This window comes from Canis aureus, chromosome 29, assembly GCF_053574225.1.
Source record: "Canis aureus isolate CA01 chromosome 29, VMU_Caureus_v.1.0, whole genome shotgun sequence".
NCBI lineage: Eukaryota > Metazoa > Chordata > Mammalia > Carnivora > Canidae > Canis > Canis aureus.
The window spans coordinates 23,416,800-23,442,860 of record NC_135639.1 but is presented as its reverse complement, the minus strand read 5'-3'; the positions used below and the strand labels follow the sequence as shown (position 1 = coordinate 23,442,860).

At 37.6% G+C, this 26,061-nt stretch overlaps 1 long non-coding RNA gene across 10 annotated transcripts in view; it reads left to right on the top strand.

Annotated features, from left to right (window-relative positions):
• The window catches only part of LOC144301142 (uncharacterized), a 65,402-nt gene that overhangs the window by 20,951 nt on the left and 18,390 nt on the right, over positions 1–26,061 (top strand). For 2 of the 10 annotated variants that reach the window (XR_013367921.1, XR_013367920.1), the window contains 2 exons: positions 22,911–23,010; positions 25,738–25,963. This is a non-coding gene — a long non-coding RNA (uncharacterized LOC144301142). Of the gene's footprint in view, positions 1–22,262; positions 22,363–22,910; positions 23,011–25,717; positions 25,964–26,061 lie in introns of all 10 variants that reach the window. The other 8 variants (XR_013367919.1, XR_013367918.1, XR_013367923.1 and 5 more) reach the window with 5 other exon arrangements.

Here is a 26,061-nt window from a genome sequence, read left to right as displayed (position 1 = left end):
CCATCCCCCATTTTTTGAGATTTATCCTCAAAGGTTTTAGTAGGCCTACAGTTGCAGGTTCTGCCTTCACTTGGGTTGAGCTAGATGCTAGAGACTATGTGGCAGAGAGAGAGAGATCCACAGTGGGGCCTTGAAGGATAGCATTATCACCCTGCACAGAATAGTTCACAACCCCAGGACACAAACCAGATATGGGCTGGGTGGGTGTGATACTGGACACCACACGCACATTACAATGTTTTCAGTCCTCCAAAAGGAAAAGAAACACACAAACAACAAAACAACCAATAAACAAACAAAAAAGATAAATCATGAATATCCCATAAATCATAGAGATACCAAGCTGCTCTTCACTGAGGTTTTGCATATCTCTTAACCTTGGGAAATATGACCATAGGTAAACAGCTTCCTCATACATAAATATTCTAATAAGCGAGTGCAACAATAATGATTGGTTTTCAGATCACAATAGAAGTATTTCAGGACAGTCTGTCCCTGAGAGATCCTCAACAGGGAGGCTTCTACAAATAGGAAAGGGAATGGGGTTCAGTGTAAAAGAAAGAAAAGAGAGTGTGCTAGAGTTCAGTGAGGAGGCAAAGATCCCACTAGGTGGGAAAATCAGGAAGGCTTCCTGGAATAAGAATCAGATGATTTGGGGATGCCTAGGGGACTTAGTCACTTAAGCACCTGCCTTTGGCTCAGATCATGATCTCAGGTCTTGGGATTGAGACCCAAGAAGGGCTCCCTGCTCAGTGGGGAGTCTACTCCCATTGCCCTGCCCCCAGCCCTGCTCCCACTCCTGTTGGTGCTCTCTCTCCCTCTCTCAAATAAATAAAATATTTAAAAAAAAGAATCAGATGATTTGGATTTTGAAGGACAAAACTATAACATTACTGAAACAAAAGAATGGATATTTGGGTCAAGTACTCTAAGTGGAAAGAAGAGTAGAGGGATCCCTGGGTGGCACAGCGGTTTGGCGCCTGCCTTTGGCCCAGGGCACGATCCTGGAGACCTGGGATCGAATCCCACGTTGGGCTCCCGGTGCATGGAGCCTGCTTCTCCCTCTGCCTGTGTCTCTGCCTCTCTCTCTCTCTCTCTGTGACTATCATAAATAAATAAAAATTAAAAAAAAAAAGAGTAGAATCAAAGAGAGAAGGGCCCAGGGCACATGGTCAATGAATGCTGAACTGTTCTGTCTGGGTTGGATCCAAGATGAGTTAATTATTTTTCAAAATGAGAAGTTTGAGAAATAAATACTGTCATAATTTGAAGGAAAAACGATTTTGTGAGTCGCCTTAAGTCCTGACAAAGTCACCTTAGGATGCACGTGGGAGGTAACATAAATTGAGAATGAATGGTCTAACCATGAGTTTCTAGAGCCATGTGGCACAGATGCCATGCTCAGAGGTTTTTGAGCCACAGCCGTGAGGGAGTGTCCACAAGCTGAATTGCATAATCTTAGAAGGAAAGAATAGACCATGGTTTCCAATAATGTCAAGGTCTTGCAAGGAGAACACAGAAATGGAAAAAGCAGCAAGGCAGAACTGTGATTTTCTCTAATTATTCACTCTTGAAACTTGAGATTTTTCTCAAAGCAGAACAGAACTGCTCTTTTTAATTTATTATTTTTCCCCCCAGGGGCTAGGCTGAGGTTTCAACTTTAAAGTGCAGGTGGGCTTTCAAGTTCTAGAACGGCAGGTCTCCGTGTTACCAACAACAAAATTTCTTTTATCAGCGTTCCATGTTCAAAGGGAAGAAAAGCTTCAAATGCATATGTTTTTCAAAGGGACTAAAGGGACTGATCATCTATAGAGCCAGTCACACCTGTGAGTTCACACTAGCTTTAGTCGGTCTATAAACATGCTTTAGAAAAGAAAGGCACCTCATAAGGGGCAAGAACCCTGTCCTTTTTTGGTGTCTGATGCCTTATAGGCACTCAGCTCCAAGATGTTGGTGAGAACCAGGGTCATAAAACCTTTGTTTTTCTTTTAAAATTTATTATTAATGTTATCGTTATTTAAGGGGACTGGAGGAAGTGAAGGAGACAGCACAGAGGGGGAACAAACAGCTTTCCCTTCTAATTAGAGCTGGTGCTCTTATTGTCATTGACTCATTTCTGGATCTGGGCCAGGGACCAGTTATACTTTTCTCCTAAAATACTGACATGGCATCTGACGCTGGACTCCATCCCAGAAACGAGCATAGGTTCAGCATGAAGCCGATTGGGTCCTGGCCCAATGGATAACAAAGTCTCCTCATTAAGATTTTTGCACTAGGTGTGTTTCTCTCTAAATAAGAAAAGAGAAAATGGGGCACATGCGGAGGCGTAGCCGGTGCACTGCTTTATCTGCGTTGATGTCAGCAGTCCTGCTCCTCTGTCCATCTCTTCCTTGTCATCCTGTAACAGTGCTGTCCGTGGGGATATGAAGGGTTCCTTTGAGAATTGTCTTTCAGTATTTCCAGGAATAAATGAGGAAAATGTTCTGATAGAATAGAATGATAGAATTAGCTTAGCAATTAATCTAATAGATAGCATCCTTGTCATTTTCCCCTTAGAGCATCTTTACTTACTAGATGAATGGAAGACCACGACATGAATAGAGGCTACAACGGGTGCTTAGAAAACTTGTTTCAATCTGGGCTAGCTCTATTTTAAGGAAATCTGACACATAAAATATGTAAATCACCTAATCAGGGCATCTACATTTCCTAAATTTAATTTAAAGTAGAGATTCTTTAAGTGTTAGTTTTGTAAAGGTTGTAGAGTATATTACTTGAATAACAAAGATTATATTTATACTCAGCCATCCCTTGAGATTAGCATATGTGCATGTCAAATAGAAATTCATCTAAATATTCACAGAAGATAAAAGGAAATGATATTTTATAAACAACTATTAAAAAGGTCTAACTGATTTTAGTCTCTTGTGTGTCTACCTTTCCTTTTTTTTTTTTTTTTAATTTTTTTTTTCTGCCTTTCCTTTAGATTGTGAGCAACATAAGAATGGAAGTCAGAATACCTATCTTATTTATCATTGTTTGTGTGTTTTATTTTTAGCATTTAGCCCAATGCTTGGCTATAACGTAATAGTAATAAAAGTAGTTAATATTAAAAACTTGTTTGATATTTGCTATGTGCCAGGTCCTTTTCTAGATGTGCTTTACGTGCATCATTCCATGTGATAACCACAACAATGAACAAACTGATGTAAAACATAGCAAGGATAGATACATTTCTCCAAATCGCACAACTATTCTGATGGAAACAGAGATTTGAACCCAGATATTTTGACTCCAGAATCCATACTCTTGTTCTTCTCATGTATAGGGGATTCCCGAAGAAGATTCCCTAATACTGAGATCTGTTTGATTGCAAATAATAGTTTATTCGAGGAATGATCCAGGAAGTACTGGTAGGAGAAGTGGAGAATGAGGCAGGAAAGGGGAGGAAGCCAAAGATAGGATACATGAATGAGTAGCACACTGCTGGGGCTCTTTGGGAGATGATATTGGACACGGTCAGAGCTGTATCACTCAATTAGCAAGGAGGCTGATTCACTTGTTGAGCGCAGCTCCTGGGATGTCAACTCTGCAGCAGGCCTAGTTTTCCCTGCGTGGAGACTGAGCACAACCCCATGGCCAGAGGAAGTGCTCAGCAGAGAGTCCCAGGGGATCACTGCCACAAATTATTAGTGGAAGCATCTGCATCAAGAAGGAGTCATGAGTGGGGTAGGGATGGTATCTGCTGCTCCAAAATGAACATACATTTTTGGACAAAAAGAGTGGTTAGAGATACAATATATTCATCAATTCTGATCCTTTTGATGATCAGTTTTTAAAAGAATAGTTCAAATTTCCCCAGTTTCCTTATCAGTTTTGTGGGTCTTGGCCCTGTTATGAGAAGATCAAGTTGTTTTTTGTTTTCTATTTTTTCCTAGTGACATTTCAAAGCTGTTCAGACAATTACTGCATGGACATTTTTCCCCGCTAGAGATAGTGTACCCAGCCTTCCTTGGTACCAATTAAGTAAAGACGAAAAAAAAAAATTTAGAGTTTCCTGTACTGCTTCATTGCTTTACTTAATTGACCTGTTTGTGTGCCAGAACTGGATATATCTTGTTAGAGTGGCAAAGTTTGAAAATCAACTTAAATTCCAATTTCATGCAGCTTTCGGCATAGGAAAGTTTATAGTTGGTGGTGGTGGGGGGTGGTGACAATGTGCTAGGAGGAAGAATGTGTGTTCAGGAAAAGGAAACAAATTAGTAGCTTCATGTGCTGCGGTCTTTAATAATACAATAATTTAAGGCTGAGTTATTATGAATTCTGAATAAGCGTTGTCTGCTGTTTAAAATTTCCCATGGCTTACTGTCAAATATATTAAAATGGATTTGGAAAGTCTGTAAGCCTTCTAATCATGGATAAAATATATTCTTTTACAGGACTCTAAATTTGTGGTAATTATGTACCATTTAGTTAATCTCCCTACATTATTTACCAAGCATATTTTGTAGTCAAATACTTGAAGAGTTGACAGGGTAATGTTCAACAGCAACTATGAACAGAAATGGGAGAAAGAGGTTAGGGGAAAAAAGCATCTGAGTGTAAAAATGACTTGTTTTCATGTTATTTATTTATGGATTATTCCATTTAATGAGTATGATAGTTAACAGAGTCACCTGTGTTCCATTAAACACTCAGGTTTGGGTATGAGTGAATGCATGTTAAAGAAAATAGTCTTATGAATACAATAACTCCCCAAACAAAAAGTGGATCTAATGAGACTTGGTATTAAGAACCCAATTGTAGCACCCACGTCACAGATACTGGCACATGGGAGAGGCATATGAGGACAGTGCAGCTGCCTAGATATTCTGGAGCCCCAGAATAATTGTTAACAATAAATAGCTTTTCTGAAGCTGCTCAGAATTAGAAGGGATTTATTTTCCCAAATCATAATTGACAGAGATGGAGAATGCTATTGTACTGTGCATTTGGACACCTAAATATTTCCAGATCCTTTTTGCTCAGACACAGTAGCTGAAAATGCATTGATATTTATAAGCTCTCCTGCTGATGAACACCACGAGGGCGCACTCAGGAGGGTCCTATAGCTTGATGGTGATCCCAACCAAGGAAGGGGAATTAAAACTCTACCATTTGTAACTTGGCTGTGAGAGATTAAAAAAAAAAAAAAAAAAAAAAAAACATGAAAAGAGTGATGTCTGTGCTGTTAGCATATAGCAATCTGCTTTGTGTTTTGTTTATGACATGAAGGTTTAATGTAAATCCTGGATAAACACAGCCCTAGCCACACACACTCAGCAGGAAACTTTTATATTAAAATAAACACGTTACAATAATACGATATACAGGAGATTGCTTTAAAGCAGAACCTCAGCTCTTGGATATGGTTGTGTTGCATTTTACAAAGCAAATAAACTTAAACATAGGAAAGGAAATAAAATGCTTTTCTCACCCTGTATTTGTAAGCTAATCACTCAGAAAGATTAATACGTGTTAGTGTGTCCTCGGCAGATCGTTCCTTCATGCCTAATGTTGGCTTTATTTGCCTGCACGTTTCCTATATCCCAGTCACTACCTTGGAGAAGGCTTGACAGAAACTGCCTTTCCATTTCTTTAAGGCAGTTAATTCTGAGAATTGAGGCTTCTCCCATCATATGGGCTCATCATGTCTCAGTAGTTTTTAAAATTATTTTAACTTAAGGCTAATATACCATGAATGTTACCCTAGAAGACTCCATTTTCTTCTTGGCTCTCATATGGGGACCCTGCATGCCTGTGCTTATTATAGGGTATTTCTGTGAAGAGAAAAAATATCAAGATTAGCTACATTAGACTGGAAGCTCTTGGAGGACACAGTTTAACTTTGAATACCCCTGGGACATAACACAAGTTATATTTTTTAAAATAACATGTGAGGAGTGCATTCCTGCTGAAATGAATGGAAATACATGTACAGACAACCTGACTTTAGCTATCACAGGATGCATTTGTAGTTCCATGAAGATAAACTTGGAATGTAAACTTTCTGATTTTGAGTGGGTAACCAAAATGTTAAGGAAAAGCCTCTAAATATGTATAAAAGATAAATACACATTTATTTCACTAGAAATTCTCATTCATAAAGAATTTGGAAGCAGAGCAGAAGACAAATTCATCTCTTCTGAGGAAAGGGGTTTGGGAAAACATCAATACCACCATTTTGAATTTAGAAGTTTTTTTTGGCTTCAGAGTTGTCAAAATTAATCTCATTCTGTTTGTGAACTAGTTCATTAAGGTATATAGGGAAATGGCAATCACTCCTGTTATACAGATGGCAAAACTAAGACAGTGTCTCATTTTTGCAATGTCACTCAGATAGTTATAGTGATGAGATACAGCCCTGCTCTGCAGACTCTGAGTTCAAGGGTTTTCCTCTTTAAACACCAAATGTCTTATTTTCCACACTTACACTCTCCAAATGGTAGTTAAATATGTGTTGGTGCTCCAGGAATATTTGAAATATGCAATCACATTTGAGCCCTTTCCAGATCAAATGAGCACATCTTGAAAAAGAAATGTATTGTGAGTCTAAAAATGTACATTTCATTTCATTTTATATACAGAATACCAAAATAGAAAGGAATTTTTTAAAGCTTGCTTATTCTGACTTAAAACAGCATATAAGCTAGTCTTATAAATAATGATGGCATTTACTACCCTTTACAGACTGCTTTATACAAATGGGAACGGATCCAGGGAATAGGATAATTGTATGCATATGGGTATAATTGTGTGCTGTTTATTATTTTTAACAAGTCTGCTCATTCTCATTGGAGTAAGTACTAGGAATTACTGAATATGCCGGTCTCCCAGATTTTCTCTAAACACAACTCTCCACAGGTGACAAACAAGGAGTAAATCTATTGACTGATCTCAGATGCTCTAAAAAGAAGAACACATTATTTCCTCTTACCATAATATTTATTATATAATTCTTTAAAACTCTTTTATCAATAAACACTATTTAGAGGGCATAGCCAACATAAGGTCAAATCACATCTATATCCACTAGAGATTGTAGTTAAAAAAGGGGAAAAGATTAGTATGGTCTTAAAGAATCTAGCTACTTTCATCTGATATATTTTATGGAAAAAGAAAATATACCACATTCCAAGTGCCCTGGAGTACTAGTAAAATTGATCTTATAATGAGTAATAAAGAATATCTCAATGCTTTCCAAAAAAGTGGAGATGGCACAGATGACTGACCATCTTTAGTCAAAATTAATTAATCAACTATTAATAAATTAATAAAACTACAAAACAACAGAGAAAAAAACTGAAATCACAGAATTTATCGAAAGCAAAATTTTAAAATGCTTATATTCTAATCTATGAGATATAGCTAAAGCAAATGCAAAAATATATTTATTCAAACAAAAGTAAAAACAAATGAAGTTTTAACCCAAATTAAGTTTAACCCAAATTAAGTTTAACCCATATCAATAAGTTAGAAAATGACCAATAATAAAGACCTATAAAAAGTTGAAGAACTATAATAAGGGTGTAACAAAAATGAATTAGAAAAGAGAAAGTAGTGAAAATAATAAATCTATTCACTTGTCACTTGAAAAACCCAAAGAAAATAAAATAAATTATACATTGAATTAAAAATAAAGTAGGGAAAAAGCACACATATAAAATAAGAAATGGGCATAGGGAAATTAATATTGAGACAAACAATGTTACTAAACTGAAATGTCTTAGCACAAGACTGTGCAAATAGATTCAAAATCCACGTAGAAGAAGTGCTGTTCTTAGCAAATATAAATTAGTAAATCTACCTGCAGAAGAGAATGACAAAATAGCTAAAGAGAGAAATAGTGGACAATTATTCAAATGCTATCCTTAAAAGAGTACCAGAGTCAATGGCTTTTTAGGTATATACTACCGAAACATTAGGAAGAGATAGAGAAATATTATTTAAACTCACTGAAACATAGATGAGAAGGAGTATTTCAATACTCTTTAAAATAAAGTTGGTATAAAATAAAATAAAGTTGGTATAATATTTATTGTTAAAACAAATGTTAAAAAAAGCAACAATATAGTCTATTTGTTCTTATGAATGTCAGTGCAAAAATTCCAAATAAGTAAAATATAGAAACGTGTTAAAATAACACTTGCAATTAAAATGTGTTTCAGAACAAGAATGTAATGATCTTTCAAAATCAGATCAAATGGTATATTTCACAATTGTAGTCCAAAAAAGAAGAAAGCTATTTCCATAAATGTTTGAAAGGCATTAAAAATTCAACAAGGCATTAAATCCCAACATCTATTCCTAATTCAGTGCATGTCTTTATAGATTAACTACATTTTTATTCCAAAAATATATGATTTTTGCATATTTTAAATAATTTATGTAAATAAAATTAAACTGTGCATATCTTTTTGTAACATTTTAAAAATTTTCCACACTATGATATTTAACTATGTTGCTACTCAGAGCTTTACCTTAATTATTTCAACTATAACTATGGTACCATTGATTTATCCACTCCCTTATTGATAGACATTTGTTTCAGGAACTTCTTTTATGACAATAGTGCTAAAAACATGCCTTTATAAAGTCTTTTTTACAAGCAAATGTAAAAAGTCCTCTGTTGTATTCCTGAGAGTGTAATTGATTGCTTGGAGTGCATGTGCATCTTAATATTTACTAGGATTGACTAACTTCTCCAAATTGGTGCTATAAATTTATATTCCTACTAGCAGAGAACAAGGTTCCACATCTTTCTCCAAGTACAGAATTGATATTTTTAATTACTGTTAACATTTTAATTACTGTTCCTATCTGATATGTGTGAAATGTTTTGCAGTATTTTTTAACTGTGCTTCCCTGATTCCCTGTTTCAGAGCACAGAAAAAGAAGAGTTTCCTAATCTTTTGCTGAAGCCTAGTATAACATAGATACTAAAACCCCACAAAGATATCACACAAAACATGGAAAACAAAGGGCAGTTTTTCATATCAATAGAAGAGGAGAATTAATGAATACCAAGTTATCAAAATAATTTAAAGCATACTATCAGAAAATATTTAAATAACCAGTGTAGTTTTTTAATTAAAATTTTTTGACATGCAAAAACTATCTATAGTTAATGTATACAACTTGATGAACCTGGAGATAAGGGTACACCCATGAAATCATCTCTACAGTCTATACCTTAGACACTTAACATAATATCTACCTTCTTAGCAAATTTTAAGCTACACAATACACTGTTAACTATAGGCAATATGGTAGATGTCTAAGACTTAATTCGTTTTGTGTAACCAGAACTTTATACCTGCCTGTTTCCCCTCCACATGAGGTGTGTGCAACTGCCATTCTGTCTCTACTTCTAGGAGTTTGACTATTTTGGATTCCTCGTGTAATGGTATCATGCAGTATTTGTACTTCAGTGCCTGGCTTATTAGTTTAGCATAATGTTTTCCAGCTTTATCCATGTTGTTGCAAACAGTGGCATCTCTTTCTTTTAAGACTGAGAAATTAAAAAAAAAAAAGACAGAAATATTCCATTGTATGTATATACCACATTTTCTGTATCTATTAATCTGTTCGCAGACATTTCGGTTGTTTCCATGTCCCTGATATTGTAAATAACATATTTCTTCACAAATGAACATGGATGTGCAGATGATCTCTTCAGGATCCTGATTTCAATTCTTTTGGATATATACCGAGAAGTGAAATTGCTGGATCATATGGTAGTTGCATTTTTAATTTTTTGAGGAAACTTCATATTATTTTCCATAGTGCCTGCTCTAATATACCTTCCTACTAGTAATGCATAAGGGTTTCCTTTTTTGCACATCTACACCAACATGTTATTTTTTGTTATTTTGAAAATAGCCATCCTGACAGGTGGAATGGTCACTCACTGTGTTTTGGATTACCATTTCCCTCATGATTAGTGATGTTGAGCACCTTTTCATTTATCTGTTGGCTATCTATATGTCTTTAGAGAAATATCTGTTTACTTGTTTTACTCATTTTTTAATCAGTTTCTTTTTTTTTTTTTTAATCAGTTTCTTTTTACTGAGTTGTAGGAATTCCTTATACATTTTGGGTATGAATTATCAGATATATAATTTGCAACTATTTCTTCCCATTCTGTAGATTACATTTTTTTAGATTTTATTTATTTATTCATGAGAGAGAGAGAGAGAGAGAGAGAGAGAGAGGCAGAGACACAGGCAGAGGGAGAAGCGGGCTCCATGCAGGGAGCCCAACATGGGACTCAATCCCGGGTCTCCAGGATCAGGCCCTGGGCTGAAGGTGGCGCTAAACCGCTGAGCCACCAGGGCTGCCCTGTAGATTACATTTTTATAAAGAAATAAGAGGTGTTAAAATTGGAAAACAGGAATTAAGAACCATCATTTCCTGCAGATGATATGATAATATACATGGAAAACTGGATGATACAACTAAAGATATTAAAAATGAAATCATAATTTCATATCACCCACACTTAATGTAAATATTCCGTAGCTTTCTGACTACAATGAACACCTTGTTATATAATGTAACAGAATATGTAATGTATAAGAACAAAATATACTATCTAGAAGTAAATTTGTGAAGAAATATGTTATATATACATGCATTAATTAGTAAAAGTGCAGTAATGATACCTAGTACCAGATATTAAAAACACAGGTAGCACAGGTAGTTACAGGTAGTAACTAAAAGAATGTAGTCACGTATATTATACCAATGGCAAAGTTTAGATATAAGAAAGAGATTCAAATAAATTTTTTTGTTTATATGATAAAATGAACTTCTAGATTTAGAAGAATGGTTTATTCAAAAGCAATGTTGGAACAATTCCTAAAACACTTGGCAAGAATTTGTATTCTTACAAAATAAATTACAAATGGATATTCCACTTTCTGCATAAAGAAGTAACTTGCTCTGGATATGTGTTTCTTCCAAAAACGACTTTAAAATTGAACTTTAAAACACAGCTTTAAAATTGAAATTATATATAATATATGTATACACACATATTACAATAAATATATTTCAATATATATTTAATTATATATTTCAATACATTTATTTTATATATATTTAATTATATATATTTCTACATATACCAAAGATAAATAGAATATATTAAAAGCAAACAGGAAAAAATATATTACATACAGAAGAATGATGATATGAAAAATAGCTGACTTGTCCTCAGAAACTCTGCAGACCAAAGACCCAAGAATGACATCTTTAACGTGCTAGAAAAACAGTCAATACAGAATTCTCTGTCTGGTGAACATATTTTTCAAAGTAATGGTAAAAGTAATAGCCTCACTCATCTTTCTGAATACTATGGTATAAACTATACATTATTAAACATTTTAAAAAGCCCATTTCATAATCAATGAACCAGGTCAAAGCTGCCAGAGGGTTCTGCTTGTAGATGTGTCAAGGAAAATATGTTCACGTTTTAAATGAAGCTCAACCAAAAGCAGTAACATTTGCCCTCCTCAGTCAGTGTACTGGGTGAATTTGGTCTCTTTCTTCAGACCTGTTGTCTACCATTTTTCATCCTTTTTGCTGTGGGATACATCAACAGACTCACTTGCTTTTCGATTTCCAGCTGAGTTCAGTCAATGGACAGTACTAGAAGGAGGGTAGAAATTGAGAAGAAAATATCACTGTTTAAAGCCCCTGCTCCTTCCCAGATAAGCTGTGAGTTGCACTGGCTATATTCCTCCACGCGTGTTGATGCTTCTTGCTGGAGCTGTCTCCAGTAGTTAAAGCCTTCTTTCTGACTCCTGGTGATCTTTCCTACCCTCGCTTCCTCAGAAGAGTAGAGATGCTGACTCTGCTGTTGCTCGCTGCAGAGCACTCCTCTGTCCTTTGCAGTTTTTTTCTTAATGCTGCCCACACTTTGTCAACAGTGTTTCTCTAAACTACCCTTGATTATCCATCCTACTGATCCCATCATCTGTTTCCTATAAAAACCTAGACTGATATGGTCTTACTTGTGAATAGGAAGAAGTAATGATAGAAGTCGGAAGCAAAGCAGGAATTATGAAAGCTCACACAATCTGAGAATGCTGGAAGGCCAGGGATACTGGCTAGGCAGCACGAATGATACCAACTCTGCTGCTGACAAATGGTCGCTGAAAACTCTCAAGCTGCTATTGCTAAGCACATACACACAGTTTGTACTGATGACACCACCAACGTCAGACCCTCTGTACCACTGACCATGGACAAGACCGAGGGAAAATAGGTGAAAGATGTTCACAGTCATCTGTAAAATCTACCACTTTGACTACCCACAACTGCTTTCTTTCTAACTTCTAGTTCTTAAAAGAAATGTAAGGAACGACAGTTCTTTCCTAACTTAATATCCCATTCCTCATATGCCTCTTTTACTTCCTTATCAAAAAAGTTTAGCCCAGAAATTCATGGCTATTTTATCCTATTCTAAACCCAGACTTGCTACATGATGTTTATTCTTATTTTATGATGATTGTGTTAGTCTAGAAAGCAGAAAACAAGATGGGATTAAATATGCAATAATTCTATGCGTATTAAACCATTTATAGATTATATTTTCAAGAGATTTCCCAGGGAACCCCTGTAAAACAATATGAAGGAGCTAGGAGAACTTGGGAGTGGTGTCAGGATATGATGGAGGTATGAATCCTGTCCCACACCTCAGTGAAGGACAGGGGGAAGGGAAGTTGAGTGGGAGCACCCTGAGCTGCTGTGCTGTCCAAGGAAAGTTCAGGAGGCCTATGACGAGTCCTGAGCCAAAATTCTGCATATCGCCTAGGAAAGAACCTATTTTAGCACTGCTGTCATGTTCAGTCATTGGATTGGAACACTTCATGCAAGGCATGGCCTCAGCACTAATGCAGCTTTGGATTTTAGAGCACAGTAGCTGAGGACCTTGGTCAATTACACACCTCGTGGTTAGGGATCTGTGGGGAGTGTTCTCACGGCCATTATAATGATCCTGTCTTAATGTTCTGTAACCTGTGGGCTATATTGTATAGTCAACCATCAGTATACCATCACATGTCAAATAATGGGGCCAAGGAAGAATGAAGAGGAAAATTCGTTTATAAGATGACTACAAAAATTGATGGATATATAGGTACGTATATACATGGCAAACACCAAAACAAAATAAATAGGTCAGTGCTATAATTTTTGTTTCTGTCATTGGCACCGAGGGCATAATTGGTATTTATGATAACTTTCTCCACTCCTGAGTCCACATTCAACTTGCCCTCAGCAAGTACAGCAACTGGAAGTTTTCCTGAGGGATGTGAGCTTGTGATGGTGGTGTTTATATGGGATTCCTGCAGTCTTCCTTTAATATTTATCCTTGAAGAAAACAGTTCTAATGTGTAAGGGGATCCTCTAAGATTTGCCATACTCTTTCTTGTTTCCACTATGTATCTATCTCCCTTGATAGTGAGAGTCAACCATTCTAGGCAATACTGCAACCCCTCCGCTACTTCTGTTTCCCTTGGTTGAGAGTACCTGGACTGGGGCAGTCTCAGCTTCATTTCAATGGGATATTGTTTTGTTTTGTTCCTTCTTTCTCATGGTGGAAGTGTTCTTTCTTGACTATGGATATTTTTAAGCCAACAGAGTCCAATTAAAGAACAGGAATAACTTAAAAATATACATTGTAAGCACATCTTCATCTAAAATAGTAAGAACTGCACTCTCTCTTCTACACTTGTATTCTGTTCATGAGAGACTGTACCCAATGTCTTGCATCTTTCACTGTTTGTAGTTTTCTTGGTCAGAACCTGTGTAGTGTTGGATACTGTCACGGTGAGTGAAGTATCCTGAAATCTCATGGAAAATAATGTCGACAGAAGCATGGCAGGCAGGAAAGGAATAACCAATTTAAAAAATATATCTCTTCTTGTGAAGACAAACCATACAATTCTCCATGATGTAAAAAGCCCAGTGAAATCTCCCTTTCTACCATAGCTTGGGGATATAATACCACTTGGGTGATTTGATGGTAGTTGCTGTTAGTGCAAAATCAAGCATTCAGCCATTAAGGCAGGGCCATCGAAAACATCCTAGATGCTGTTTGTGTAACTCTCTTTGCTAGGGAGCAATCCAATGACTAGGTTCTTCAGAATAATAAAGAAGCAGTGGTCTAGGACCCTGCTTTAGATCCCTTTGATTCTTGTGAGATGACAAAAACTTCAGGGATTTGAAGATAAAGTCCAGAGAAAGCCATATCATGAATGTAAAACAAGACAAATCAATAGAGAAGAATGAAACTGGCTTTCTTCAGAAGTAATTCACATAACACTATATTTATTATTTATTTAAGAGAGATTGGAAATTAGTCATGGGGGTGCTAGAGTAGCATTTAAATATTTTGTGGATGGATACTGATTTTAAAATTCTGGCTCTGTGGGTCAGTATAATGACCTCAGTAGAGTAGGCTTTCCCAGTCGTAGTTTCTTATTGGTAAATGGGCAAAACTATAATTTCTGCCTTAGAAGATTGTTCTGATGGGATGTCTGTGTGGCTCAAGTGGTTGAGCATCTGCCTTCGGCTCAGGACATGTTCTCAGGGTCCTGGGATGGAGTTCCAAATCAGGCTCCTTGCAAGGAGCCTGCTTCTCCTTCTGCTTGTGTCTCTGCCATTCTCCCTCTCTGTGTCTCTCATGAATAAATAAATAAATAAATAAATAAATAAATAAATAAATAAAATCTTAAAAAGAGGAAGAAGAAGAAGAAGAAGAAGAAGAAGAAGAAGAAGAAGAAGAAAGAAGAAGATTGCTCTGAGATACCTGAGATGGTTTCTGTAAATTGCTTAACAGAGAGCATGTCACATTCAAAGGTTTCAATAATGGTGACTATCCTGATGCTCCATAGGAGACACTACTACTGACACCCTTGGCATTGTACCTGCAACAAGCTTAGTTTGAATTTTTGTGTGTTGGCTTTCTTTTTTCCTCCTTTACTTAGAAAGCCAGACCACTTTTCTACGTAGGACTTCTAGAATTACAGAATGGAACACTGTAAACTTAAATCTTCAGATTGGTTCTTAGGTGGAGTTTAAAACCCACATGTGCAGAATGCCTGGGTGGCTTAGTGGTTAAGCACCTGCCTTTGGCTCAGGGCTTGATCCTGGAGACCTGGGATTGAGTCCCACATCCGGCTCCCTGCATGGAGCTTGCTTCTCCCTCTGCCTTTCTCTCTGTGTGTCTCTAATGAATAAATAAATAAAATCTTTTTTAAAAGTCTGCTATCTTTAAAAATTAATTAATTAGTTAATTAATTAATTTAAAAAACCCACATGTGTGGTTGCATATCCCTTAGCCAAAAGTGAAGTATTCTAGTTCCTTCTACATGAATGGGCAATGATTGGAAGGATAAAGCAGTTAAAATCACAATTGTAGTAATGAAAGCAGTGATGGCACTGGTAGTAGCAGCGCCAACAACAGTGACAGAGATTATACCCACCATGGCCACTACCAGGTACCATGCTCTCTTTGCCTGTGTGCCAGCACACTATGCACAATACATTACAGATATTACCTCTGACCCTGTTACATAAAGAATATGAAGCCCATATTACTTATGAGAAAGTGATATTTTTTGAGTCTAAGTGTATTTCCCAAGTTCATGTGGCTATTAGATGATGAAGCCATGTTCTGAGCACAGGTGTAGGGGCATAAATCTGATACTCATCCTACCATTATATTTTGTTTCTTTTGTTCTGCTTGTTTTAAATAACTCAGGACTTCTGCTATGTGTCTTTGTAAATCATTTCCCCATGTCTTTTCAGTCCTCAGGCTCCCACTTATGCAGTAGGCCTCTCAGCACTTCTGTTTTCTTTGCACCACCTCTGAGCTGCTGAACACAAGGTTCTGAACACAGCAGTTGTTAAACAAATATTTGTTAACTAACTTTCCCTTCTTTTTATTCATGTAAAACATTTCCCACAGTGTTCAGTACTCTGCCAATTACCTTGTTTCAAATCTCAAAGTCACTCTATAAATTAAAGCTTAACATGGGGCTGACACAATCTACAAAGGCTTTGTTTGTTTTCCCAACTAAAAATGGTAAAAAGCACCAGTGAAGTTCTTAAAGAAAAAAAAGAAAGACAGAAAAAGATTTGGGGCTAAGTAGGTAAATACAAACCTCAAAGCTTACAGTAGTCTAGTAGTCTAAAGAAAGGTAAGAAAAACATGCAAATAAATAAAAGATTTGTAAATTAAAATATGCAATGAGGGATTAGAACAGTTTGACATTTCTCAAAGTGAAAACCCTGTTGGTCTATAATAACCAGAGGAAGAAGGTAAATACGAATTTTCTTCATTTCTAGTTTGTAGCTAATGCTGAAGAATGAAAGTTTTATTTGCTGAGTAACACAGAGACTGTTGCCCATGTTTTCATTTGGGTTATAAAAACAACAACAGCAAAACAAATACCTCTTCAAAAAGAAAAGATTTCACTCCTGCCAACACCAACACTCTTTTCAGAGGACTGTGGCTTTTAAAATTCAGGTTCAACAGATGTGTTTGAAGTTTGAAAAAAATTTTTAAGATGATGTAATATTTAGTGGCTTGTTGACTGATATTTCCACTTGGGATGAGGGATTAGGTGAAGGCTTGAAGGACAAATAATAAATGAAACAGTGTAACAGACAAAAAAGATAGAAAAATCTGCATAAGTCTAAATGTACAGCTTGATCAACATAATGGTCCCAAATAGCTGGGACATGTAAATCAGACTTGGGGCTGACAGTTGACCCATTGATCGCTATCTCTTCATAAATTAAGGCCACCTCTCTAATGACCTATCCTGGCATTATTCAAGTCTCTTCCAATCAATATAAGGCAAGTTTAAGGAGGCCTCCTTATAGCCTCTGGAAAGTGAAAGCATTGTGCATTTTTTAGATCTAGGCAAGCCACATCCAATGAGAATAAATAATTCTTTCACATAAAATCCTAGATTTTTATTTCAAAAACCAAAAACTCCTACTCATCAACATAATCAGCTACTCTCTTTCTTTCACTTGGAGAAGTAACCAATCATAGTAATGAAGCCAAAAGCTATATCTTTGAAGTTAAAAGAAAGTTCAACTCTTTTGGTGTTATCAGTCTCTGTAAATTGACTAAAGCACTGAACAGACTACTTGAAAATTAGAAAAATGAGAGCTGTGGTTGGGTGTGTGTCTGCATATGTCTGGACAGTTAATAAAATAAAGCTTACACATGTAATAGCATAACAATTCAAATGTAGGAATGTAAATGCACATCGTGGGCACACATGTACCAGATTCCTCCCTGCCTCCCCAGATACTTTTGTAAACTTTGGGTATCATCTAGAAGTAGTTTATAAAAGAGAACTCGAGAGAGAGGCAGCATTGTACAATGACTTGCCCAATGAAGACGCCCAATACTAGTTTATTGAATACAATAAGTAACCCATTTAACTGGGCTTATTCCATTCATTGGTACTGTCTTCTCTAGGAAAGAGAGGAGACCTGATTTAAGTTCTATATTAGTTCATTAAAATGATAGCATGGGAAAAGCCTGAGCAGAGAGGAACTAGAGCTTTATGTAGGTTGTGTAGGAAGTCAGTAACTTTCCTGACTGCTTTTGTGACCTTAGGCAACTCACTTAACTTTTATAGCCTTAGGGTTGATTGTTGACAAGCCCAGAGTGAACGACTAATCTGATGAAATCAGGGCTTTTGGATAAGTGTCTCAATCATACTTAATCTTTAAAATAGCTATCTGAGGGGCTCCTGGGTGGCACAGTGGGTTAAGTGTCTGACTCTTGGTTTCAGCTCAGGTCATGATATCAGGATCCTGAGATCAAGCCCCACATTGGGATCCTCACTCAGCAGAAATCTGCCCACCTCCCTACTTTTGCACATGGGTGTACTCTTTCTCTGATATAAATAAATAAATCTTTAAAATAAAATAGCTATGTGATGAGGAAACTAAGGTTCAGAGATCATGGGTATGGGAATGTGCTTTGACTCTTGAGACTATACTAGTAATAACTTCAGAAAGCACTTAAATTTGACACAGACCTGCTAGTAAAGACTGGATAATGTATCATCACTTCCCTTCAGCTTATGTTTTTCTTTCCAATACTTGCCAGGCCACAAGGGCAACATGGCCAGAGAAATTGACTACCCACTGCAGATTCTAGTTAGTATGAAAGTCCATAGGAATGAGATCAGTTGTGTCATACAGAATGTTATTGCAGCTTAGAGGGTCTGAAGAGTCACAATCCTCAATGTTAATTTGACATCACAGGTTAGTTTTGTGCCCCACTTATAATGATAGCAGTAACAGAGTGTGGAGTTGTAAATATAGAGACTCAAGTTCTTATCCCATCTCTGTCATGAATCTGAGGTATGATTTTCAGAATCATCTGTTCTCTTCTCAACCTTGAATATCACTTTGTAAGGCTCAACTAGACCAATGCACACAAGAGCACATTTAAAGTATAAAACTCTTTACGAGTGCCAGCACTTACAAACCCACAAGAAACTTGTCAAGGATAGGTGGTGTTTCAGATCATTGATTCACAACAGTGACAATTTCCCATTGCCCACCTCCCTCCAACCTTGGAGACATTTTTGGCTGTCAGACTGGTGGGGGATGGTGAGAGGAGTGGGAGTGGGCAGGTATTGTCTGCTACTGGATCTAGTGGGTAGAGAGCAAGAATGTTGCTAAACATCCTATAATGCACAAGACAAACCCCCCAAATAAAGAATTACATGGTTCAAAGTGTCAAAAGTTATGAGGTTGGAAATCCCTGGTTTAGACAAATAGGCTAGAAAATAGAGAGAGAGAGAGAGAGAGAGAGAAAACCCTTCTAACGAGTTTTATCTCATTTCCACTCCTCTCCAATTCCTTTCCAAAGTAAATAAGAGAACTGTGTCAAGCTAACACATTCAGAGTCAGAAAAATTTAAATTGCATGGATACCCAAAATGAACTCAGGGAATATGTAGTTTAAGTTAAATGATCTTCATAATCAGCCAGAGAATGAGGAAGTCTCCAAAATCAACTTTCCCCAGAAGTTCTGTAGTCCTCTAATCTTTAATTTCTAGCTCTTAGGCTTTTGAAGAAAACAGGGGAATCTCTTGAGTCCTTTGGACAACATGATTTATTTTGCTTATTTGGTTGACCATCCACATGCCCAAGCTCAAGCCATTTCTCATCTCATTTGAAAATATATAAGGAGCATTGCTCAAGCAATGTCACCAGTGCTGCTTACTTCTATTTCAAACACACTAAGTGGGCAGGTAAGAAGCGTTGTGTAGCTACAGAGGGGAAGGCACAACAGTGAGTGCTGGGACACAGTTAATTACTCTGTTGTGGTATGTTCTCTCCAGCTGAGTCTCAGCACCACAACAAGCCATTATTTTCAGCAGAAATAATGGAGTTGCCAATTAATTCAGTGGAATTTTTGACTCGAGGTACCTCTTTAGTATAGAGCAATTAGCTGAAGCCCTTTGCTGCTGGGAGGGCTGTGAATGCACTCCTCTGTGTGTCACACAGCAGCGACTTCAGTCTTTGCCTGATCTCTGACAGATCCATCACTGAGCTCCAAAGGATATAGTATCTCCAAGGGAACGGCTGGAGGAGAGGAAGATAGTGCTATGGGGATAGATAGAGAAGATATTTCTCCTCCTAAGAGAGATTGATGTCTTTTTACACTATCCATTGCGTGAAACACCATGTACAGTGCTATATTTCTCTAAAATTCTTGCCTAGAAGTTGAAAAGTTGATTAGAGCAGGTGCCTGACCTGGTAAGATCCAAGCTTGAGTAAAGTGGCCTGACCTGTTCCTTGGAAATGGAAGGAACAGGGTGAGAATAGGTCCAACAGTAAGTGGGAGCTATATGATTCAATGGTAGTGGTTCTCAAACCTTGGTTCACTTTAGAGTCACCCAAGAAGCTCTTCAAGACACTAAATTTTTAAATCCAACCATGGACATTGTGATTCAATTGCCCTGGGGTGGGATCTATGTCTTTTCATTGTTTTCCTGGAGGATTCCAATGTGCAACTGAATTGGAGGACCCCAAGAATAGTGTGGGCCTTGACAAGGAGTATGGGTACCACCTGGGAGCTTGTCCAGAAAAATTATTGTGTTCCACTCCAGACCTGCTGAATCAGAAACTCTAGGGATTGGACCCAGAAATTCATGTCCATTTGGTCATTTGGAGGCACAGTGAAGTTTGAGAACCACAGCAGGAGAACCATGGGTTGCTCTGTTTCTTTGCCATTCACTGTTATTTAGAAATATTGGTACTGGTAGAGTCTGAGTCTGGGCACTTTTTTTTTTTTTTTTTAAAGACTTCCCAGCATTGAAAACTATTTCTCTAACCTTTACAACTAGGATCATGTAACTTCTACCTCTATGGTAATCTTGGTCTCATATGTGAGCTAGTGGCATCCCTACCTCCTGCTTAAAATGAATTATAATGATAATGGAATAGTTACTATAGTTACTATCAATTTCAAGAGTTCACTACAGGGGCTTTAACTGCAAGGACTAGAACTCTAGATGTTGTTCTTGTTGTTGGCTGGGGGCAGTGAAGTGGTGGTATAAGGCCGTAGCCTCCTGGGCTCTAGATTTTAGAAGCCAATGGGAGGCCAAACCCCTGATTGTTGGCCTGGGTTGAGTAATGAGAACTGTGGTGTTTAGGAAGGGAATTTCACCTCTGGGCTCTTGCAGAATAAAAGGGAAGCTCCAGGAATCAATGCCTGCATTGAGCAAGAGTCCTAATTACTGCCACATGTAGAGTCAGTGTGTTCATGAACGGTTCCTTGGGGAAGCATGGGGAGACCACATTGTGTGTTTGTTACTACGCACCTGCCACCAGATTGTAGAAGTCAGATTTCTGACAACAGATTGAATAAAAATTAAGTTAAAACAATATATGAATTTGCTGTCTGCTGTTAAAATTTTATGAAAACAGATGGGTGAGCATAATCTCTCAGAGGAACTCATCCAGGCTGAGATGCTTTCTTCAAGCTGCAGGTGTAGACATTTCAAGAGCCCCCTGGGTCTCCTTTTGAAGAATAGAAGCAAAAGCAAAAATCTAACAGAATTGCACCATATATGGTTCCTTTCACTAGGTATTTGAAACTATTCTAATGATGAGAGGAGAGAGAGAGAATCCAGATATATTTCCATATCACATAAATAGAACATGGAGATGTGTGTCTGTTTGATTCATTGATTCTCCAGGTCAATCAACTGAAATTCTAACAGTGCTTTTAAATTTTCCTAGACAGTGGTAGGCTTACGACTACCTGAGAAGTCTCTAAAATTATAAGGGGACATCAAAGAAGGAAGGGAATTCTAGTGAATTAAGTCCAATTTTATAGATTATGTGCTCTGCAAACAGATAAAAAAAAAAAAAAAAAAGAAAACAAACCACAACATCACTTTGAATCCTGGCTTTATAATTTATTAGCTCTGATACCTCGGGTAATACCCAAACTTCTGGAAGTCCAGGTTTCCTCATCTATAAAGTTGGACTGTTTTAAGAACTAAATAAGCTAATGCCTATAAAACAATCAGCCCCTTGCTTATTAGAAAAGTGTATATATGCTGTTGACGGTGATGAAATTTGGGGGCTAATTTTGGGGAGATTAAATGAAAACCCTCAAATTTGAGCCTTAAGCATCCACCAGGAATTAAGATGAAAATCTATTTTATTTATATTAAAATAAATGACACTTATACTGAGAATACAATAATTTAAATCAACCGTATTTTAATAACTTGTACCTTCAGGGACTTAGATGATATGTTGGATCATCTAGAACTTCCAACTTATAAATTCAAATGCTGATCTAACATAAATAATCTAGAATATGTACAGTGGACAATTTGCAGAGGAAAAGACACAAGCTCACTTTTGGAATAACAATTCACTCCCTTCAGTACATATGTTAACTCTGGGAATGTATTTTTAATTTGTCATTATAACTTTCTTGTTGCTGAATGTATTAATGTGTTAACTCCCATATGCTCATGACCTGTGAAAAGGAAGCACATACTAGCTACTATTCTAAATTGTACTTTCAGGAACCCTAAAAAGCACTGTCGATTCTAATTAATTCAGTCTAAATTTATTGAACTCTTATAAATGTGCAATGTACTGAAGTGTGAAAGAATGGTCCCTGTCCTAAAGAAATTTATTCCCTAGGGTATGTATACATATAATTCAAGGAAAAATAGAATCAGAACTAAACAAGACGTATAGAGAGCTCTGGAAATGAAAAGAAAGGAAACATGGCTTCCAGCTGGTAAGATTAAAAAAATATAAAATGAAAGATAAGATATTTTAGGGGCTTTGAAAGAAGAGTGTGGGTTGTTCCGGGTGGAACAGGGGAGGAATGTATAAGAAATTCTCAGATGGGAACACCACAGGTATGAAAGTGAAACGATGATATATTTTAATTAAAAAATTCCAGTGTGCTGCATATAATGGCCACATTTAAGACCATCCAGGTAGAGATTTGATAATGAATGGTGGACTAAGCAGTGTATATTCACCTGAGGCCAGCAAGAGATGAGAAAACTTAAAGATGTAAGTGAGATCAGAGCTTGACCGTGAGAAGAGAACATGGGAGCTAGAGATAGGATGTCTTAGCAGTCAAGTGCACATATAGTATTTCAGGCAAGAAGGACTGGTGGTCAAAGCTTAGGAATAATATGGGAATGGAGACATGGCAAAGGAGAAAAAACACTGTTTTGGTGACTGAAAGTTCAGAGAGAAGAGGGAGGGAAGGATATGACATAATTTCCAAGATTTATTAATAATCCTTTCTTCCTCACTCATCCTTGTGGTCAGGAAATGGAGGTTATGGGAAGAAGGGGAGATATGAGGAAAGACCCTCTGGATGCATGCAGGGCTGTGGAACAGAAACTGGATGAACAGATGTGGAGTTTGGGTAAGAGCTGGCCACACCATGAATTTATATTTAGGGTTCCTCAGCAGGACATAGCTGAAGCTAGAAAGGTTTCACCACCAAAGGAAAGCATACTGGGCTACCTCTCTTATAGGGTTTGGGGGATGCGGATGAAGGTCTAGTGATGACTATTACATGTGAAAAGAGAAGATATTAAAGTAAGAAGATACATGTAAAAATAATGACCCTATAATAGTGCCACAAATCAAGAGAGGCAGCCAGCAGCAGATTACTTTGAGTAAATATTGGAAGACAGAGAGCCAATGGTGTCAGCCTGAAAGGTAAAATAAAGCAGGAACAGCTCATGGTCACCTGATGAGATGCCCTGATGAGGTGAGATTAACCCTCAGGGAGAGTGAAATGTGGAGGCAGGGCCTGGGGCCATGCTCAGAGTAACTGATTGTCAACTTCTTTCTTTCTTTCTTTCTTTTTTTCTTTCTTTCTTTCTTTCTTTCTTTCTTTCTTTCTTTCTTTCTTTCTTCTTTCTTTCTTTCTTTCTTTCTTTCTTTCTTTCTTTCTTTCTTTTTCTTCTTCTTCTTCTTCTTCTTCTTCTTCTTCTTCTTCTTCCTCTTCTTCTTCTTCTTTTTCTTTCTTTCTTTCTTTCTTTCTTTCTTTCTTTCTTTCTTTCTTTCTTTCTTTCTTTCTTTCTTCTTTCTTTCTTTTTTAAAGATTTTATCTATTTATGCATGAGAGACATGCACAGAGAGGGAGGCAGAGATGTAGGCAGAGGGAGAAGCATGTTCCCTGCAGGGAACCCAATGCAGGACTAGATCCCAGGAGCCCTGGATCACAACCTGAGCCAAAGGAGACTCTCAACCACTGAGTCGCCCAGGTGCCCTGTGAACTATTTCCAAAACAGCTGAGCTAGTTGGGTAGCTCGCTCCCAACTACCTCCCTTCACTACTTGTGTGCTCGTGCACAGAGAAAGTGGGCCCTTGGAGAGAAATCTTTAGCATTATTTGCCAAAGGAAAACGTGTGATCTTTCTGGAGGAGAGTCCAAGGGTGGGTGATGATGTCTCAGCAAACAATCTAGTCCTTCATATAAAACCACGGTGAGGGGATCCCTGGGTGGCTCAGCAGTTTAGCGCCTGCCTTCCGCCCAGGGGGTGATCCTGGAGTCCCGGGATCGAGTCCCTGGATCGAGTCCCATGTCGGGCTCCCTGCATGGAGCCTGCTTCTCCCTCTGCCTCTCTCTCTCTCTGTGTCTCATAAATAAATAAATAAAATATTAAAAAAATAAAACAAAATAAAACCATGGTGAAGGGAAAGAGATCGGTGAGGGTGGAGACTGGTAATGCCACCAATCCTGAGTGGAATATTTCTTACTCTAAAAATGGAGTCCTGCCTGCCTGTCTTTCCCACACCAGGCACTCTACGGAGAAGGCTGGCTACAGCCTGTCATGTTATAAAAAGCACTTAGACTTCCAATACATTTAACGAGGACCAGGGAATTTGTTTTTCTAACAAGTTCTCAAGTGATGCTGATCCAAGGATCAGCTTCATGTAGCAAGGGTCTAGGAAAGGGAAGTTGTGGGCTGGAAGGAGATTGTTGTGAGCAGAAGCAGAAGTTGCTGATTTAAAAGGGTTTGATTTAAGGAGGTGATTAAAAAGGTGGCCAGAGAGGCAAAGGGGCTGGTAAGGAGTAAAGACTAGGCAACCCCTTGAACACTGTATTAGTTTCCTAGTATTGCTGTAACAAATGACCAAAACCTAGTGGGTTAAATACAACATCAGGGACACCTGGGTGGCTCAGTGGTTGAGCGTCTGCCTTTGGCTCATGGCCTGATCCCAGGGTTCCGGATCGAGTCCCACGTGGGGCTCCCTGTAGGGAGCCTTGCTTCTCCCTCCACCTGTGTCTCTGCCTCTCTCTCTGTGTCTCTCATGAATAAAAAATAAATAAAATCTTTAAAAAATAAATAAGCACAACATCAATTTATGCCCTAACTATTCTGGAGGTCAGAAGACCAAAATCTGTTTCACAGGACTGAAGTCAAGGTGTCTGCAGGACTGGTTCCTTCTGAGGATCTGAGAAGAGAAGCCATGTCCTTGCCTTTTCCTGAATCTAGCAACCAGCTACAAGGATTCCTTGACTTGGGGTTCTTACTTCATATCAAAAGGCATCTCCTTAAACTCTTTCTCTGCTTGCAGCACATCTCTTTCTCTGAATCTGACTTCGCCTATGTTTCTCTTCTACACTGGACTCACCTGCATAACCCAGGATAATCTCATCTCAAAATCTCAAAATCTTCAGCTCAATCCACATCTGCAAATTCCTTGTTTTTCCCCCATAATGCAATATGTGCCAGTTCCGAGGTTTAGGACATGGACATATTTGGGGGAGGGGAGCATATTCAGCCTAGGGCAAACATGTACATGTTCAATTAAATGTCCCTTCCTTTGTATAGCCTTCCCATTCTATATCGCTACCCTGTACCGAGAAGTGGAATAAAATTATGTGAGGCCAGACTTCATCTTGCTCTCTCCCCACATTACCTCAAGGCATATCTGCTCTTAAACTATCACGTACCTCGTCTATATCTCAAAGTAGTGGCATCCTACACTGTCCAGGTGATTCTAAACACAGCGTAACTTAAATCCAGAGCTCATCTAATGGACCACTCATTTTAAATAGAAGTTTTCCTTCCTTAAAGAGTAAATGATAAAACAATAAATAATCCTTTTTGGCAGATCTTATTAATATCTTTCAGGGCTTACTTCAAAAATGGTTACCTCTGCCATATCTACATCTAATCATAATGTGAAAGGAACATGACCAGGAGAGAATCTTGAGGATTTGGAAGTTTCTCAGATATAATTATTGAACTTGATAAGGCAAATCATCCAATAGTTATGGATTCTCCTTCTCCTAATTGGATCATTATGTTCTGGAAAGTTTGTCTCGTATATACCTCAAACTGACTTCTCTTCTTCCAGGTAAGTAATTGGCCATGAGATACTCTCATACTAGTCTTTCTCCCCCTCTCCATATATTCTGACTTGTTCTTACTTCCCACAAACCCACTCTTTGACAT